We start from the raw sequence: 18082 nt of genomic DNA, 5'->3' as shown, positions 1-18082 counted from the left end.
CAGGGTAGTCATACCTTTGTTTTGAACAAAGCATAGAAAAGCAGAGGATCATACCAGATAAGTACAGAAAAATAAAGGAAAAGATGTAATTACTTTTATTGATGTGTCTTTTTTTCTGAGATCTTGTTTTACTTGCACTCCTTTGTTGTTCCCTACATTCTCTGAAATGCCTGTCTTTTCTTCTCCTGCTTTTATTCATCTTTATTTCTTCGTATTTTACAGCTGTAGAGAGATGAGGACTGAAAACGTGATTGGAAAAGATCACAGTAATCTGTGTCCAATCTTGGCACAGACTATATTCGAGTCCTATCTCAGTTGTCTTCATCATGCTCTCTTAAACGCTGTTGAGATTCCCCTATTTTTTGCTGGTATTGGTAACAGTGGCTTTTCAGCAAAATGTGCTCAGTCCAGACAGTTGACAGTACACCATAATTTTGTCGAAAGATCCCTCATTCAGACTATGACTTGTCTAGAAAACTCAGATCAGCTTTTCTAGTGAAGGATGTGGGGGTATGTGATTTTTAAAGGAAAAGCCAGTGCAACAGATTTTCATGTTTGTCAATTTTTAGATGAGGGTAACTTGCACGTTTCCTGAATGAAAGAAAACATGGGCCAGTGTGAGCGGGAGCAGGAGGGAAGACGAGCAGCAGGCCTATGATGCCACCGATTTGAGCAGAAACAATTCTTCTCTTCTGCTGGACCACATGTTTCTCAGGTTAGTTCTCAGTGCAGATCTCTCATTTTCCATACGTGCGTTTATTACTGAGAGTTTTTGAGCTAAGTGCTGCCTGGAAAAGGGCTTGAAAGTTGGGTCATATAAACCATCTTCCCCTATTTAATTTCTGCAGCTTTAGGGAAACAAAACTTTGTATATTGCGTGACAAAATTAATTGGATTGTAGGAAAGTAACACTTGAGTTTACATTAGTCATCTTCACATTGAAACAATAGCTTGCAAAGTATTGCTACCAGCCAGATCCAAGGAAGAGAGCCCCTTTATAAGCAATCATGCACTAGATTTTGACAAATTGCAGTTCATTTTTGAACTTCAACTTTTGCAACAGGTTCTCGGGTGTATTTTGTAATACCCATTGAAAATTATAAACAGCACATCAGAGCGACTGTGCTCTTCTCTCTTCGGTATTCTGGAGAGATCAAAGAACCAAAGCACTGCAGAGATTTAGTACGGTCTGGTTGTTCTGCTTCAGAAGAGACCTAGAGACAGTCCAGCGTGGATGCAGGGTGAATGATCAGGAAAACAAGATCTTGGGTTGCAACGGGGAGTGAACAAAATGGACAATGTACATAGAACTAGAGAATTCAGCAGTGAGACTATTCATTTTTCAATTGCCCTGATACTAAACCCAACAGTAACAATGACTGTGAAATGTAGTTATAAATAGCTGAAATAACGTCAGCTGGTATAAAAATAAGGCACACTGTGAAGTGTATAGGACCATGATGTTTCCACTCCATAATGGAGACACACTTACCAAATTCATAACTACAACAGAGGAAACATTAGTTAATAGAATGAATAATATTTTCTCCTTAGTGACATACCAGACTTCCTAGTTCATGCAAAACACAGAAATACAAAGGGGAGTTTTTTGGGTGTTGACTTTGAGAGCACATTCAGTTTTTTAATTTCTGAAAATCCACTAGAAGTGACTCTAACTGCCCTGCCTCAGGTATCAGCTAAAATCCATTGGCCGTCTGGAGAGGAAAGAAAGTGCTGCATGTTTTTGAACGGCGAAAGAATTTTGTGGTTTCTGGTTAGCTCTGAATAAGCCATCAAGGATGAGTTGCTCCTTAATAGTATGATTGATTATGTCACGAGAAAATAGACTATGCCAGACAGAGATCATCTGTGATACAAAGCAACTATGCAATTACTGTGCTGAACTGTGCTGTGAACGTGGGCCACTTTGCCAGCTGAAGGGGAGAGCTGGTAAAGTTGTCATGGAATTTAAAGGCTGACTTGCGTAAAGCTGGATTCTGATTGCAAATCTGTTCTGTTGGATAATTTGTACTGTAGAAAAACCTTTGAATATTTATTGATGGTTGCAGTGCTCTGGAATTAGTAGGAGGATTCCTAGATCAGCTGCTTTTCAGCTTCATTTAAATTTTTGTAGGATAGTTTGGGGCAATTGTGTTCCAGAACAGCAAGGTGAAACTGGAGTGCACACAGGAGAAGTTTTGTCTCTGGCAAAGGTGTCGTTACAGATTTGCTCAAGACTTTCCTCCCTAATTAAATGGGTGTCTTCCTTGACTTTGATCTTATGAGTCATTCATCTAGGAACTACTTATGCTCTACAAGACACCTCTGAATAAGTCCGTCAATTTATTTGTATCTGTAAGATGATTTAATACTAAGTTAATGATTTAGGGACCTATCTGATTCCCAGAAAAGCCAGTCAGAGACTTCTCACTGTCCCTATCTAACCAACCGGCTATAATACTTACTTACATTTAAATACCGTTTACATTTCCACAAAAGAATTTATATTGCTTTCTAATAAGTTGGATGCAGAGCTTTTTATAGATTACTACCCCATAAATCGTTATTCCTTACTTTTCAAGTTATCTTTTATTAGAAATGGAACAGAAAACAAAGCTGCAAGTACAGACCTTCACGTTTTGAGAGGTTCCAAATTCAGGTACCTTGAACATAAACTTCATTCTGTGGCTTTGGACTCAGACTAAACAGAAAATAAGCCCATTTTCAGGTTCCAGTTTGAACATATGGTAAATTCTTATGAGATTAGTTGGCCTGATGGGTTTGTGACACTGGAAGAAGGTTGAAATCAGAAAAGGTAATTTCCTTGCTCTCTACTGAAAAGAAGTAAAATTGATTTGTTGCTGATATTTTAGGGAGATTTGTTTCTAGAGACAGCAGAGAAAAGCTAATTCAGCCAGAAAGTCTTCCTGTTTTCCAAGACAAATCTGTTATTCTCTTACTTTGCGATTGCCTTCAGCAGATGGGGAATTAGTAGCCAAGGAGTACAGGAGTTGCTAAGAAATTCTGTCCTTGACTTTAGAAATCTAATGCATGGAAAATTCTTTTTTGACTTGGGAACTGCTGCTTTATACAATCACTGGTGGCACATGCCTGCTTCATGAGGGAATCCAAAAAGAAACTTTGGGAAATTTAGAAGAGCAGCCTGTGCTGTGTTAAGCATATTTGCTCACTTTGGCTGTTGATGTCACTGAGGCATCCAGTTCCGCGGTGTGTAGTACCTGCCTTGCAGGAGTGGGTGCTGAGCTGTGATGATGAAAGCGTGGCTTCTTGATGAACACATACGACAACGAAGATAATAATTAGTGCAAAGGCATGTGGTAGAGCATCTAGCCCACACTGAGGACAGTACGGAGCCATACCACCCACGAGGGATCTCTGGGATGATAGCTTAATTGAAAGGAGTTGCTCAAGCATGCACCACACCTGGCACAGAGTTAGAAACTTCTGCTTCGGGTAATGTTTTAACAAGTTGTTTTATTTTTTCTGTTGTCACCTGAACCAGAAGATTCTGGTGCCTGCTTATTGCATAGATACACCTCAGGTTATGCACCAAACCTGGTTTGGTTTGGTTTGGTTTGGTTTGGTTTGGTTTGGTTTGGTTTGGTTTGGTTTGGTTTGGTTTGGTTTCCTTTGTTTTGTTTTTTAAACTGGTTGCGTTCATGTGGTCAGGCCTCTTCTGGACTTCAGATCCCAATTCAAACAGTAAATGGGAGGATGCAGAAGAAAGCCACCATGATTGCACAGGTGAGGTGTGGAGTATTCTGCTTCATTCCAAAGAACAGAAATAATATCTGGTCAGTCAAGCTTTTATCACAGCTCCAATCTTTATACAAATTATTTGTAGAAAAAATGAGCATTCAAAGTTAGGCTCCTAAATCTAAATTATGTGGGCTGATTTATAAGAAGTATTGAAAGCCCAGCACTTCCTTATTGATCATAATTTAAGGTTAAACACAAAAAGTAGCATTCATATCAATAATATACACCAAAGTAAAAAAGAAAAATGCCCTACCCTTCCTAACAACTCCCTCTCTTTCAAAGACACCCTGCCTCTTTTTCTTTGCTTCAGAGAAGAAAATTGCAGCATATCTGGAAGAATAACTAATTTAAGCTATTTTGGACAAAGAGGAGAGGAGAAATTCCTATGCCAAATATCTTCAAATGACACTGAAGTTCTCAGTCTTAGGTATGGAATGGGTTGGAGCTTGAATGTTTCGGGGGATAGGCAGTGTGGCGCACTCTGTGGTGATCCAAGAGCTTGCAGATAGGCAGAACTTCACTCCACTGCATGCTGCAGGTGATGAGTTGCTGGTCTGGTACGATCTGGCTCTCCAAAGGGACCTATGACTGAGAAGAAACTTGGTGCCTTTTGCACCACCTTCAGTTTCTGGATGACTTCAGGATGGGACTTCTGACAGAATGAAACATGGGTCACGATGGCCAACAGGAAAGAAGAGTATTTTACGTCATTGTTGGTGGAGACAAGCGAATAAAAGCTGTGGGAAGCTGGTTGTCCAAAAGAAACTGGGGATCTTATCAGATTCTGTGAGTTGTGAAACTAGGTGGCAATCAGCCTCCAATATCTGGAGCAGATCTTAATGCAAGCCCTCTCTGGTTGCTGCTCACAATCTGTGCCACTTCCAGATCTCACCCTGTCAGGTCAAAAAAAGACGACACACTGCTGTCATCCTGACATCACCAGAATTGATGCTGTCTCACTCCTGATAGCCTTGCGTGTGCGTTTAAAGACGCGAAGCATAAAGTTGGAACTTTGTAAAAACCCCTCTTAGAGCATAGAACAGTTTATAACGGTGTCAAATATGTACGGGTGACCTGCTAATGTTTGGATATCAAAGAGTGAACATCTGTCTTTTCCTAATACCACTCTAAGAAGAGATCATCAACCAAAACAATTAGTATAGCCTGTACCGTGCCCATGCTGATGCACAGCTTCAGAGAGGTCAAGGTGATGTGAGCTGCTGGAAAGTTGCTATGTTTTCCATAAGGGGAAAGACAAGAGAAAGTTTAAAGCAAGTATCCTTTTGTCCCTTATCTACGCTAGTCCAAAATGGATCGTTTCTTTATGAAAGCACACAATAGTGTTTTGTTTCAGTGACCCGGCAGTCTGCTGCCCAGCAAGCTGACTCAAAGGTAGGCTATATTCAGCCTAATCCCCTGAGCTCTAACCACTTTTGGGAAAGTTAAGCACTGCTGAAAGCTTCTGGTGTTGAGTAGGGAGCCTAGACCCGTCCAATAAAAACCACTAAACAGAGACCGAGGGGTCTGGTTGCAGCCCCTTGTGTGTTAAAGCTGCAAAGTCTCCAAGTACAGTCCAATTGGATGTAAACAGCATTCCTCTGCTGGGGTGGCAAATGATACCTTCCTCCCTGCTGGGCCTCAAGATGTAGCTAAAACTTGTTTACTCTGTATTTTAGAGTTCATTGTAATCTAAATAGGGATTTTTGCAATGCAAATAGGGCTATACAGAATGTAATACATTTTATGTATCGCTACTGTTTATTATGGCTATATAACTTATCACTCATCACATAGACGGGATTGCAAAACACAATGTTTCAAACACACTTTAACTCTCAGATCATGATCAGTAAAGAGAATATATTATACTTTTAATATGCTCTTTCCCCCACAGTATTTTACAATAGCCTGCGTAAACCCCATTTTGCAGAAAAGGATTCCAAGAAATTAAAAAAAAATAATGTTGATTCATATGCAAAGGTTGTTTCTGATTGCATAAAGTGGGCAGGTGTCTAATGGGTCCTTTTGTTTGATTTCCTGAAGCGCCCTATTGTACTGGCTGGTACACGTATATGGGGAAGCCTGCTATTAACCCCAAAATTCAGAGTGTTAGAAGATAATCTTCCATAATGCTCTAATGCTAACATAAATAATTGCAGTTCAGCATAGCTAGAACAGTCTGCTGGACTCAGTGCTCTTTAATGGTGCAGAAACTAGGAACGCAGCACACCGATTCAGGAACAGCAATGTTCATGTGAAGGAAAAAAGTCTTCTCTCTCTTTGGCCTGTAGGAGGTGATCTAGGTTTGCTGCTTCTATAATTTACAGCCTGTCGTAAACTAATAATCAGGGTCAATAAAAAATGAAATTAAAATAGTGCCCAGTGAAGTGGGATGAAGTGGTTAATATTTGTTACATACCCTGATGCTGGACCTTGATCTTCTGACAACACCCACCGTTCTACAGGTGACATTGCAGATAAACGATTCTCTTCAGCGAAGAAAGCAAGTGGTAAAGTGATAAATGCTTCAATCACTGTCGATGGAATACCATGCCTCTTATGCAGCTCAGAGATTAGAAATCTTTTATTAGCTGATTACAGTTCTAAGTAAATGCATTTAGACTGTGTCTAAGAAGCCTGCTCCTGTGAGCGCTACTAAACTACCCAGCTCCTCCCGTACCCCGCTGCATGTAAGAGGGCAGCGCAGCTGGGCACAGGTAACCCAGAGAGACCTGGAACCTCCATCCGAGGAGGCTTTCAGGACTTGGCCAGACAGAGCCAAGTCTGATCTACAGTTGGCAATAGCCCTGTGCTGGGAAGAAGGTGAAACTAGATGGCAGCTATAGATTTCATCCCATCTGCCCAGCTCCTTCCAACTCCCCGACTTCAATAACGCTGTGATAAGTGCTGATGTGTTCTGGGTCTGACACAGCACTCATCACCATCATATCCGAGACTATGGTCTGTGCTGCAAGGGCTGCAAAAGCAGTAATGTGCCAGGGATCCTAGTGCCTCGGGCATCCGTCTACGTTCCCTTCCAGCACACGCACCTGGGTTCCTTCCCACAATAAAAAGAGCAAGAGGATTAAGTCGTGATGTGTTTCTGGATTTTGGCCTAAAATGGAACTGAGGGCATGGTTGAAGAATATGAGTGGATTGAGTAAATGCTACCTCTTCTACAGTTCAGACACAGCCCAAATGCCTAAAGACACTGCTGATTTTAGCTGGAAGTTGTCACAGTAAGTTGTTTTTCAGCAATAACATTAGTGGTGAGAATGGTCATCATAAGAGAGGGTAACGCTGCGGGGAGACACTCGGAAATCCATGCAGGTGTTTTGCAAACCGGAATATCTGACACTTGGAATTAGCAAAGCTGTTTTAGCGTTTCCCCTGCTAGTATCCACTCTTGTAAATAAGAATTTTGGTTTTGTTGATATAATTGCAATCAGCAAAATGTTTTGTAGAAAGAGAACTTCTGTGAATTGTGCATTTCTGCAATATTTTCTCTGATACTAGAAATTCAGACTGGACACGACATATTGTTCTGCTTTGACTTTCATTTAATTTGAGCAATATGATAACACTGAAATAATGTGGAAGTGGTAGCAAGTAGTCTGCATTTGAATATATTATCTTAGGTCTCACCAGCAGCAGAAGTTGCATTTACATAGATAGATGGTAGTGTAAGAGCCACCATTACTGACAATTCCATAATGTAAGTGGTTTTTCACTGTCTGTGTACGAGGCAGTGCTTATTGGGTTAGGAGTACTAGCAGCAGCCTCGTTTTTTTTCTTAAATAATCAAAAGCCACAACAACTCCAAAAATAATAGTCACCCTGGAGTAGCTGGTGTAAAGATGGTAGCAGTAAAACTGTCATTTTTGAAAATGCCGTTTGGGAACTTCCACAATTTATTTGCTGAATGTTTAGGGAGACTGTCAAAGCGTAAAAGATTTGGAAGTAAACTGTCCAACATTCAAAGCTACACGGCTTGTCATAAGAGCAGTTACACTGCAGCTAAATCCTTGGTGATGTAAATAGCTGTCGGCTCTCAATTAAATAGGGCTCGCTTCGTAACAGGGTTTTGCCCTACCTTTTAGATAAGCGAGCCTATTGTTTCCAGTGCCAGAGCAACTACCAGCGTACACAGTGCTGCTCATAGCATGTTGCTGGTACCAGTTGTTTCAGTGCACGAAGTAGTGAATATTAACAGGAAAGAAAATGCCTAATACTTCTTCCTCTAGCTGAGATGTCTTGCTGTACAAGGGTCAGAAAAAGTACTCCCAGCTGAAGTGCACGGAGGGAACAGCCTAGCTCACGCTGGCCAATGGCCCCAGGAGGTGTGTCTGGCACTGATGATCCTGTGGCCTCTGTCTCAAGTTTACTGTCGGTCACGGTAGCATCTAGTAGCACTTTCATGATCTCGGTTGAAAAAAGGCGAATTGCCTTGTCTTCTCCTCTGTCCTCTACTTTTTCCCTGTGAAGTGTGTCGAACGTAGTCATGAACATAATTAAATATTTGCAACCACGTACATGCGCACAGGGCAGTCTGGATTAAAACATAAACTGAGCAAGCTTTACAGTACTTTCTCCTAGAATCCAATTAAAAAAAAATGTGCTTTCCATCACAAAGATGCTATCAACCTAAAAATCATACTTTATATTCCCAGGACAGATCATTAATAGTATTTCAATCAAAATTTGATTATAATAATCCTAACCTGTTTAGTACAAGCCCTGCAGAGCCTTTTATTTTTTTAACTGGATGAAAATAATAACACTGCCATCATCAAAAAACAAAAAAAAAAGAAAATACATTTGATACTGAGGTAGTTTAAACTCATTTCAGTGGAGACTGTAAACCAGGGGCAAATGTTTTCTATAAAGCTGCTCTTTCTGAACACCAGCGTTTATGAAAGTCACATCCACTAAATCTGTGGGTCTTTCTCATGAATGTTTTATCTAATTCCAGCTTTGCTAGTGTGTCAGAGGGTTGTGCTTTTGGTAGGTTTCCAGTTGTCTGGTAGAAATCCAGTTGCTTATTCATGGATGAAATCTGAACAAGATGGAAGATACTGCAATGAGTGGAATTACCTTTTGGCTTTGATAAGCTGGTCTGGAACTGGAGGGAGAAGCAAAATTCTATTATATATAATTTTCCCTCTCCAATTTTATTTATTTCCTTTCCCTCCACTCCATCCTTGCAGTTTTCTCTGGGCACTTGGCAAATCCACAAGTGCTGTTAATGTTGCTCCTTGGCTGAACATTAAATGTGTATTTTTGAACATGACTGCTGACTCCTCCCTACCTTGCACCTCACTGACATGCCTGGATCCTGTTGGCTCAGCGCCTGGGATTGTACATGTTCTTGGAACATCCCAAGGGAAATCCCATCAAACTTCTGTTCGCATGACCTAATGATTGTTTGAAAGTGCCTGGTTTCGCAGCTTCTTTCTTTTAACATCTGAGTTTTGAAGTTCATGTATTATATTGGACTTTGGAGAACTTTACTTAGACCCAGGTAACTTATTTTTGTCTGGGGATGAAAAACTTTACTAGAAACTATGTGATGTCCACGTAAATACTGAGATATCGTTGGTCCCTAGACATTTGCCTTAAAGACAGAATACAAACAATGAAAATAGATCAACCTTTAGCCCACAGTCATTATGTGTGGTACCTCCGTAATAGATGTAATGCCTTGTGCAGAGTTCAAGGCTCACGTATTTAAAGACTGAGGGATTTTCTTCCCACAGAATTAAAAAGCAGAATGTTACTGTTGTAGCTAAAGACAAGGTTATTTTTATTAATTTAAAATGTGTTGTGAATAATACAAACAAGTACATGCAAACTAGTCAATACAGGATATTTTTACCTACCATTGTAGTCTATACCACTTCTGTATTAACCATCTTAAGCAAAAATATGCCAGACTCTTTGGGCCTTAGTATAATGATGTTGTGATTTATTGCACTCTCAGTTTCCATCCTGCAGCAATTACCAGAAGAGCTGATAATGGTCTGCAATTTGTTTTCCAGCATGGGGAGTAGCTGCCAGCAAGAGCCACTCGCAGGGAAAGGCAGTGGCTGTTTACCTGCACAGCTCGGCCAGACCAGGGAGGACAGGTCAGTGACAATCCTCTGACAATACACAACGACGTACCAACCTGTTGAACTGATACCAGCTGTTTCTTCCAAGATGGTGCAGTGGGACCCAACAGTATAAAAACTGACTTGATATTAAATTTCTATAAAAAAGATGAGACCTGACTAAAATAATGGACAATGTACCAGTCTTTCTTCCCTCCAGTTCACTTATATTGATTTAAGACATGTCCTTGATTCCAAGAATCAAGTGACACCCGCCCTGTTTTTAAGAGCTTACAGCTCTAGCTATTGGTGGAGGTTCCTTATAATGGAATTTACTGAAGCACTTGTTATAGTTATATGGAAACTTTATAATCCATGGGGTTAGAGATGTTTCCTGTTTTGAACCGGTTTCTTGATGACCTGGGAGTCAATGTATTGAAGCTGAACACACGTTTCAGAACTTGATCCTGCCCAGCTGTGACAACTGTTTATCAGCTGCCAAGAGATGAGATCCTGTGAATCTTACTGCAAAGGACAGATACTCATCTTGAGATATAAGATGATTTCATACTTATTGAAAGCTTTTGGGTTTCCCTAACTATCAACAAGGTTAGTTTAGTTCTCTTTTATAGGAAAGGGATTGCAGGCTAGAGAAAAGTAGTTTGACACGAGGTGTCAAAACCTAGATCTTGGTAAACATGCAGAGTAGGATTTCAGCAGTTAATCAACTGAGGACATCAGATAATAGACAAATATTTTGCAGACTGAGAAAAAGCTTTTTGTCTTCTCTAAGAAAAGGAAAAAGTTGGTCTATATTTTGCCATTGGAGAATGAAACTTTTTTAAATGCTGCATTTGACTTAGCCTGTATTCCATCTCCTCTTCTGCTAGTTCTCCTTGTATGTTTAGACTCTTTGCTCTACCTGTGTTCAGCACCTGCTATTTTGGATGAGCAGTCATTTAAGTAACTGTGTACTATGGGAGCAAAATAAATACTGATTATATTCTTCTACCTTCATTAGGCTCAGTGTCCTGAAGTTTTAGAATGGTAAAATGGACGTCTACTATGCTTTATTTAAAGGAGAACAGTTAAATGGTTTGCCTTCCTCAAAATGTATCATATTTTTTCCTGCAAGATGGCTGGAAAGAAAGAAAGGATTCCTGTTGGCATTCCCATTGGTGAAAGTCAGAACATAAGGATCTGGATCACATCCAGCAACAGAACTAAAACCAGTCCTATGTCAAGACAGTGTAACAACCAGGGGATTGTAGATGCCAAGCACAGGTAAGTAAGGACTCTGCATTGTTACTTCTTTCTTCTCTCTGCTTTCTTTCACACATACACTTTTGTTTGCGAGCACTCTCTCCTGAAATCTCCAAAGTCAGTGGGATTCCCACTAAGTTTTCAGCAAGAGCAGGAATATCAATGACTGCAGACACTTCAATGCACTTTCACTTTGGCAAGGAGGCATAAGTATTTTCCCACCATCCTTCTCCCCATCAGCATCAGCAACTCTTTTTTGCAGCTCATTTTGCTTCTAAACACTTCCAAAAGGTTACACTGAAGTCACTTTTCAGTGAGTAACCAAAATAATCAGGTATTAATTATGGCTAAGAACAAGGTCCAAAGTGTGATTCGTTATAGTTCTTCGGTTCATCTAGAGTAAATAGGAGCTTATCTGTGGGACTGCCTAGATTTTTTACTTCAGTGATATCTGGAAACTATAGCTCGAGATCTCAGAGGAAACTTTGAACCCGCTATGCTAGTTTAAACAGGTTTGTGGCCTTTGGCTTTTTAATCTTTCCCTTGGTTCACTGTTAGATTTGAGTGATTGCCGAGTAGTGTAAGAGTCTGGAAATTGGATATTAATCTCGAAACTCTTCTTTAGATTCTTTTCCCAAGGAGGATGTTAGACATTAAACATTGCCCATCCAGCTGGGCACAGAAGAATGTTTTCCACTTTTATTTCAACTCTTCTCCTCAATAAGAATGGAGAAAATTCAGTACTTTGCAGGAGTAGACACTGGAGCCGCAAAGCAATGTGAAGATGTCTTTGTTTAAATGACTGTATGGCTTATTCTCATTAATAATACGGCTTTGGACTCACATTAAACCTTTCCAGTAAAGGTATCAAAATGTTTTGTAATTTGTAATTCACAGAGAAAGCACATACTTGTATCATCTTATTGTGGCTTCACAGAATAAGCTGTGCTTAAGGTGGGAAGAGATCATGATATTTAAATGCCCCAGCTGGCCTAACAAACAATATTAACCATTTGTCTAGTCTATTAATTTGGTCACTGCCACCCTTTTGAGGAAACAGAGATTGAATAATGATTCTATATGGGTTTGTAATGTGGAAGAAAGTTTAATTCTGAATAGATATATATTACTACTTCTGTATTTTCTATGGAAGAATATGTTGGACTTAAGAGTGCTTTATCAAAAAAATAACTTTTCATATTGGAAGTTCAGCTCAGAAGTCATGTAATGCTTTTGAAAATTCTACCTTGCATGCCAACCTTTCAGTCTTTTGCCCATGTAATTCCTATTGGTTTAAGAATTCCAGTCAGTGCTCAGTTGATATGAAACCCAAACAAATAGAACAAATTAGTAATACAAGTGGTTCTTCTCATGTATGTATGCATATATAAATAATACTTAAGATTTTTGCCTGGTAGTGCTTTTTATCTTCAGCTATGGTATATGGAGAAAGTGGGTAGTATAACCACACCCTGGTTAGTTAACTAAATTTCCTTTTTGCCTTTTCATGTAAGTGACAAAAAGTGGTGCTTCCAATCATCCGCAGGTGGATGTAGTATCAAGGGTTTCTCAAAGACTCCAGAGGCCTTGAACTTCCTCCTACTTTAAGGACAATAACATCAATTTTTCTTTCTGAAAGATTTTAAGATCTAAAAAGAGCTGTCACTGATTCCAATATATTGAGTTTGGGCCCAAGTCAGACCCTGATAATTGCCATGAGTTGGCCACTCAGGAAAGCCTGATGTAACTTGTAACTTGGGTGAGCGCACCAAAATGAAAGCATTCGGTAAGGAAACCTGTGTACGTCTTAAAGGTGATGGCTTCATCCAGTGCAAATCAGAGTAGGTCCTGTACAATTGGGGATTCCCACTTGATTTCCTGCATCTGTGCTGATTTACCCCCTTTTTGGTCTGACCGTTTGCTCCTGACAAGCTTGCAAAAAGCAAACTCTATTTGCAAGTCTAATAATGTAGCTGAAACTCGTAATTACTATACATACTTCTGGAAGATCTATAATATAATTAGCAGCTGCTGTGAGTTGCAAGATGACAATAAGAGAAGATTTATGGGCTTCCTTTTAACTTAAGCATGGTTTACTTCGATAAATACAATTCTGAGATAAGAATAAATGCATATTGCATTGGCCAATCTCCCCTGTGACACCAAGATTGTATTACCTCTTTGCTCCAATTATCCCAAATGATGTTGCTTTCCCTTTTTCTCTGCTTTGATTGCCTTTTTAAGTGTTCTCCACCGCCCTTGCCAAAGGGGTGCAATTATCCCTACAGGTTAAACCTCTTGATTTTGGGTGGAGAAGTTGTGTAAACGTGTTGCCAGTGTGGCGGCTTGGTGAATCAAACTTTCTGCCCTTACATAACTTCTTTCATTAAGTGTCCCACCCGATAGTCTGAGGAAGCCTTGGTTGTTTGGGTAAGAAAACAACTGTGAAGCCAGTGAGTGAGAGAGCTCTTACTGTCCTGGTCTGCCTGGTCCCTCACCATCGCTGTGCTGCCAGAGCTTGTTGCTGGCCTGCCCCTTTGCATCTCTGATGTTCTAGCACAAAGAAGGTGTTCACTGTATGTAAGTGGCAGCCTTTGGACAATCATTTACCATCTGTCTAGACTTCATTAAGCAGAAACTGGCCTAAAGTACTAGTGAATGGTCTGTGATCAGGGCCTTCCCAGACCTTGAAACTCAAGGCAGGAGCCTAACTGGCACCAAATCAGGCTCTCTTACGATCTCTCAAAAGCCCAAAGCACTCTCAGTTTTTAAAGGCCAGCTCCACCACAGGTAAGTGCACTTTCTGACACAACCTTAACAAAAAGGTCTTTGAGAAGGCACTCGCCAAAATGTCATCCCTTTCAGGCATGGTTTCCCCAGCAGGACCAATGACTTAAGTTCTTCTGATGAGGTTTAGGATTGCAGCTCTCATTACACCCATATCTAATATGGTGAAGACAAATTTGTTCTAGTGCTTTTCAAGTCCTCTGTGCTCAGAAGGGATTAAGATTTGCATTTTCTACTGCCCTCTCAAAGAAGGTGGAGTGAACATCAAAACAGCCATGCAACTGAAAGTATGACTGAAGCTAATAAAAACTCATTCTCATGAAACATCCTTGTTACTGAGCTCACTGCATGAGGAATACTTCTGTAACCTGCCAGCCTTCAGCTCAGTTGTACGGTGTTGTGCAGTTCACTGATTAGAAACAATACTAGATGCACTTATGATAAACTCTTTGTTGGACCTCTAATCTCTGCACAGCTATGCTCATTTGAAATGTGAAAGCAAACTACGTGCTGTGCAGCACTATACATCTCGGTTAGGTAATAACTAAAATGCCAAAGAAAAGATCATGACAATAATAATAATGATGATGATGATGTAATTGGACAATCTCTCATGTTACCTTTGCTTAGTCTGAGCAATTTAGAGAAAAACTCCCGGTTCCCAAATGTTGGATTGGGAAAGAAACTCCCAGACAGCAAAACGAGAGGCATAGTTATAATTTATCTAATAATGGAGTTGCTTTTGGAGGGAAAAAGAGGAGACGCTTCAGATTTAAAACATTAAGGTTGCCTGAAGCACAGAGTGAGTGAAATGGTGATAATGTGGAACTCTGGGTTTGACTCTTCGGAGGTGTAAGGGGAGTAAATGCTTGCTTGCTGTTTCAGGCGTTTATAAAAGCATCCCTGGTTTCTTCATGAATGTTTCTCAAATGCCATGATTTTAATCCCAATTCAGAAAGAATTTAACTGTTTTTCAGAAAGGGATTAGACCTAATGAAAGCTTTTCTGCTGATTTTGATAGGATTTTGAAAAAACACCAAAAGATAATAAGCTCTAACCACTATATTTTCTGGTTTGCTCTTGTAGTAGTAACACTGCTCTCCCTAAAAATTGCAGGATGGTCTGGGACCTCATCCAACTCATGCTGAAGTCTTTCTACTCAATAGAATCCTTGGTGAAAAAAATTAGAGGTGTTTACTCAGTAAAGCTAACACATTGTCTGTTATGGGTCTTTCAGTTACTCTTGCATTTGTTCCAAAGCTTGGTACAGGATGCTTAGGAGAACTGCACAGTGTTACAGGCCTTTGTTTGAATTCTGTCCTTTTTATTTTGCAGAATTTTTTTAATATAAAAAAGCGAGCAGGAAATCTGTGAAAATGCAGGCCATGTCAACATAGTTCAATTTCTCAACTTGTCATCTTGTCTCAGTTCTAACTGGAAGAGCCTGAAGAAGGCCCTATGGCCAACTTGTCAGCTCTAATCTCCCCTTCTACTCTTAGCGGATATTTTATTAACACTTTTTAAGACTGTTTTTTATTTATTTTGCAGACTACATGCTGAGGCAGCAGCCAGTTTGTTTCTCTTCATCTTTCTCTCTTCTTGCTTTCTGTTGCATGAGAGAGAGGTTGGTTTTTCTGCCATCAGAGTCCACAAATCACGGCAAAAGGGATTGTTGCAGTTTTCATAAATGTGGTGTTACTTGAAAATTATAGACTGCAACTGCTTATTGCAGTTCTGTGCAACGGCTGTAAATTGGGCCCTGTATCTTTCTGGTGACAGTCATTCCCGCAACAGGCCTTTTAGGAAATTGGAAGGGAAATTAAACAAGAGCAAGGGGTAGCTTTCCTTTTATCTTTGACATGCCTTCCTGAAATCCTTATCTATCATATTTAGGCAGAGATGTTACTGGATTGGTGGTGGATTTAGATGTTGTCTGTTTCTGGGACTACAGACTGCTGATCCTGCATGCTCGTTGAGGCAGATCTGTTGACAGGGTCTAGATACACATGAAATTTTATGAATGATGGACCAGGATGACATGGCACCAATGGAATGTGTTATTTCTCCATATTCACTGTTCATTCATTTATAAATCCGCTTTCTCAAGTCCCTTTAAAAGGATTGAGCTGAACGCACTGTGGCCATAGGTAGGGAATGGTTTGCAGAGAAGATTGAGTGTTCGGTAAAGGAAGGCTACGTGGTGACTTCATTTCTCTTGCGCAGGAGATAAAGATAAATGAACTGAAGGCTCTGTTGTCCCCTTTGTTGGCTATCTGGACCGTGGATCCAGGCATGCAGGAGTAAACAAGTCTACCTGCTTGGTTGCCCACTCCTTGCAGGATGGACATGGAGGCAGGGAGAACCGTGATTGTCTGCTCGTCTTATTCACTGGCCTAATTGCCTGAGCCAGTGCATAGGATGGTAGGTGGTGCATTGAAAACTAATGAATAATCCCACCTTCCCATCCCCTACGAGGAAGGGAGCTGCAAATGGAAGGTACATTTCTGAGACTCAATGCCTTCTTGAGGTGATGCATCTTACTCACCACCCTATGTGCTGGGATGTGCCCAGTCCTAATCCAGCCCTGCAGTCCTGGCCTTCCTTCAAGTTTGGTTTGATGGGAAGGGCTCCTCACCTCACCTTACCTTTCTCTTCACCACAGAACTTGCCTGAAATGAACTCTGTGTTGACACTCACACAGGCAAAAAGCCTCTGTCTGGAAAGGCCTTTTTATACCTGTTCTACAGAAGAAGAACACATGTTAATTCTGGCTATGGCAGATCCTCTAGGCCCACACCTCTGACACACCCAATATAAAGAGAGTCGAAACAAGCACTTACCCTTAAGGGCGGGAGGGGTGCTCAGTTTTATCACCTTACCACACCCCAGATGCAGTCCTGGTTTCCTCCAGGCCCTCTTAGAGCAACGAGGTTCTTTCCCTGTGTGCGGTAAGTGGCCTCTGTGCTGCGGTTTGTGTCACTTGCTCCATAATCCTCTCTACTGCAAGAAAACTGTTGGGTACAAAAGCACCTTCTTGCACAGGGAGGAGAGAATCAGCCAGTGCTACGAGTGTATCAAATGATGGATGTAACATCCTCATGCATCTCAAACCAGACCAGAAACCTGACCTTGAAACACCTGTGCCTCTCCAGCGTTCCTGGTGCTAGCGCTGGTGAAACAATGCCTTACCTAAACACAGCATGACAAACCCTCAGACACACCTGGTGAGAACTGGCTCAGGTCCGTGGTTGTACTAACTGCTTTGCCAGGGCAAAGCCTTTCTCACTCGCTGTGCCATGTTTAAAGGGGCACGAGCAAATTAAAAGGCACAGTTAAAAGCACTGATATCCTTATCTTTGCTATTAGTATTGCTTTTGATTATTCTGAATGATAGACCCTAAGAAACCAGATTTGCTTTTGATCTTTAATACCACATGCTTACTTTTCACTAAGCCCAAACAAGGAGAACCTATAACTCAATTTCACTTTTGTCTGTCCCCTATTTGTTTTCATGTACGAGCACAGCGCTGCAATGTTCACGCTGTAGACGATGCCAAGGAAAATTGAAGTCCAAGCCGAGAAGCTGCTTTCACTGGAATTTAGAAAAACAAATACAGAAAGCTTTCTGTTGCTCATTTGATTTCATTTTTAATAAATCTAAATTTTGGGTCAACTCAACCTGACAGTGTTTATCTAAACAAAAATGCGAATGGGAATGAGAGCTGAACCTTAAATCAGAGGAGGAGGAGACTTTGATTAGTATTTGGCTAGGAAGAGGGAAAGTGTCTAAAGCAAGAGGATTTGAAGGCCTTGCCATGTTCCCACTGAAGTGGGTATAAATTTTATCAGTACCTTTGAAGGGAGTAGAATCAGACTCTAAATTAGTGATTCTGCATTACTTTATAACTCTTACTCAAATCTAGTGCTTCTAGCTAACTTCAGTTTTTAGCTGGAGAGCTAACTGGAGGGGTTATTTGGAGTTGCCTTAAACCTATATGCTGCTAAATGATTTACTGGATATCTAGACACCTATAATCCTGGAATTAGACCTACTGGGATATAAATCCCTGAAGCTCACAAGCAGTTAAATAAGAACTAAAAGGGAAAAAAAAAATCATCTAATCCTTTCCATGCTAAGGTATATAATAGCACAAAATTGGAAA

The 18082-nt window shown here is 40.5% G+C and overlaps 1 long non-coding RNA gene across 1 annotated transcript in view; it reads left to right on the top strand.

Moving 5' to 3' along the window:
• Positions 1 to 18082, top strand: part of LOC148051059 (uncharacterized) — a 535993-nt gene that overhangs the window by 265256 nt on the left and 252655 nt on the right. Inside the window, exons 6-7 of the long non-coding RNA XR_015700440.1 lie at positions 9819 to 9905; positions 11005 to 11153. This is a non-coding gene — a long non-coding RNA (uncharacterized LOC148051059). The remainder of the gene's footprint in view (positions 1 to 9818; positions 9906 to 11004; positions 11154 to 18082) is intronic.

This window comes from Nipponia nippon, unplaced genomic scaffold (genome assembly GCF_047370975.1).
Source record: "Nipponia nippon isolate SJK-2023a ecotype South Korea unplaced genomic scaffold, ASM4737097v1 scaffold_7, whole genome shotgun sequence".
Classification (NCBI taxonomy): Eukaryota; Metazoa; Chordata; class Aves; order Pelecaniformes; family Threskiornithidae; genus Nipponia; species Nipponia nippon.
This window is presented reverse-complemented; position numbering and strand designations above follow the sequence as displayed.